This window comes from Penaeus chinensis, chromosome 24 (genome assembly GCF_019202785.1).
Source record: "Penaeus chinensis breed Huanghai No. 1 chromosome 24, ASM1920278v2, whole genome shotgun sequence".
Taxonomy (NCBI): Eukaryota; Metazoa; Arthropoda; class Malacostraca; order Decapoda; family Penaeidae; genus Penaeus; species Penaeus chinensis.
In genome coordinates this window covers 17,511,308-17,513,194 of record NC_061842.1, presented here as the reverse complement: position 1 = coordinate 17,513,194, position 1,887 = coordinate 17,511,308, and positions in this window count along the sequence as shown.

Here is a 1,887-nt window from a genome sequence, read left to right as displayed (position 1 = left end):
ATCGAACCGCCACGTATGCAGGCGCAACAGTTTCAATAATGAAAAAGGCAAACGATAACCGCATATCTTCACAATGTATATATATATATATATGTGTGTGTGTGTGTGTGTGTGTGTGTGTGTGTGTGTGTGTGTGTGTGTGCGTGTATGTATTTATATTTATCGATATGAAAAAGAAAAAATCCACTGTAAGAAATGAAAATGAATATTTTCATTCCCGTGGCTGTTTTCCTTTTGATATAGATAATTGCACATACATATATAATTATATATATATATATATATGATATATATATATATATTTATATGTATATATATATATATATATATGGTATATATATATCTATATATCTATATCTATCTATCTATCTATCTATCTATCTATCTATCTATCTATCTATCTATCTATCTATACACAAACACACACACATACACACACACACACACACACACACACACACACACACACACACACACACACACACATATATATATACATATATATATACACATATATACATATATACATATATACATATATACATATACATATATACATATGTACATACACAAACACACACACACACACACACACACACACACACACACACACACACACACACACACACTCCTTATACGCACACGAAATCAATTGAAAAAGACGATAACTCCGAAATCCTCGAGAGAACTGAAAGGAAAATATTCGCGAGTCTGACCAAGGCGGGCAAGATGAAGGAAGTTTTAAGATGAACGAGAAGGAGGAAGGATGGACAAGAGAGGGAGGGAGGGAGAGAGGGGGTGAGGTGGGTGATGGGTGGAGGGGGGGGGGATGGGTAGAGGGAGAGAGAGGGAAAGAAGGGAAGGATGGAGGAGGAGGGACAAGGGGGAAGAAAGGAAGGTTTTGGAAGAAGGAGGATGATGTAGGAGGTTGGTAAGAGACAAGTTGATGATGGAGGGTTAAGGAGGAGGAGGAAGAGGAAGAGGACGAAGGGTTGGAAGAAGAGGAGGAGGACGAAGGTAGGAGGAGGAGGAGGAGGAGGAGGAGGAGGAGGAGGAGGAGGAGGAGGAGGAGGAGGAGGAGGAGGAGGAGGAGGAGGAGGAGCAGGAGGAGGAGGAGGAGCAGGAGGAAGAGACTGAGTAAAGGGGGAGTGGAGGGCAGGGGGGATGGAGGGATAGGGAAGGGAACGAACGTGGAAGAGAAATGTGGACGATGAGGAAGGGAATATAGAGAAAAATAAGATTAGGAGAAGGAGAAAACAAAGAATGAGGAATAAAGAAGAAGGAAAAAAAGAAATAGGGACAAAAATGGTAAACAAGGGGGAAGGAAACCTGCCAGAAAAAATCCTTAACGAAGGAGAGGATTATTGAGAATAAAGGAAGAAAATGAACGAAAACAAAATCAAAGAATAGAGGGAGAAAATGCGATAAACAAGGGAAACAGAGGAGGAAGAGAATGAAGACGTAAGCAAAGAGAGGAAAGGAAGCACGGAGCGGGGGCGGGAGAGTGGGAGGAGGAGGGGGGGGGGGGGTAATGGTGTGACCTGAGGGCTCCTTGAGGATCACGTGATTGATTGACCTGATCCCTCGTGAAGTGACCTTTGATAAATGATGGAGGAACCTGAGGGAAAGCTGCATGTACGGACGTGTGTGTGTGTGTGTGCGTGAATTCGTTCATGTAAGTGTATGAGAGTGCATATCTGTGTGTACGTGTGTCCGCGTAAATGTATAAGAGTGTTTATATATGTGTGTTTGTGTGTAGGTGCATATGAGCGTTTTTATGTGTTTGTGTGTCTATTAGTTGGTTTACGTACATGTATCTGTTCATATGTGTTCATGTGGGTTCGTTTCTGTTCATATAAGTAAGTATACGCGTATGTGAGTGTTTAT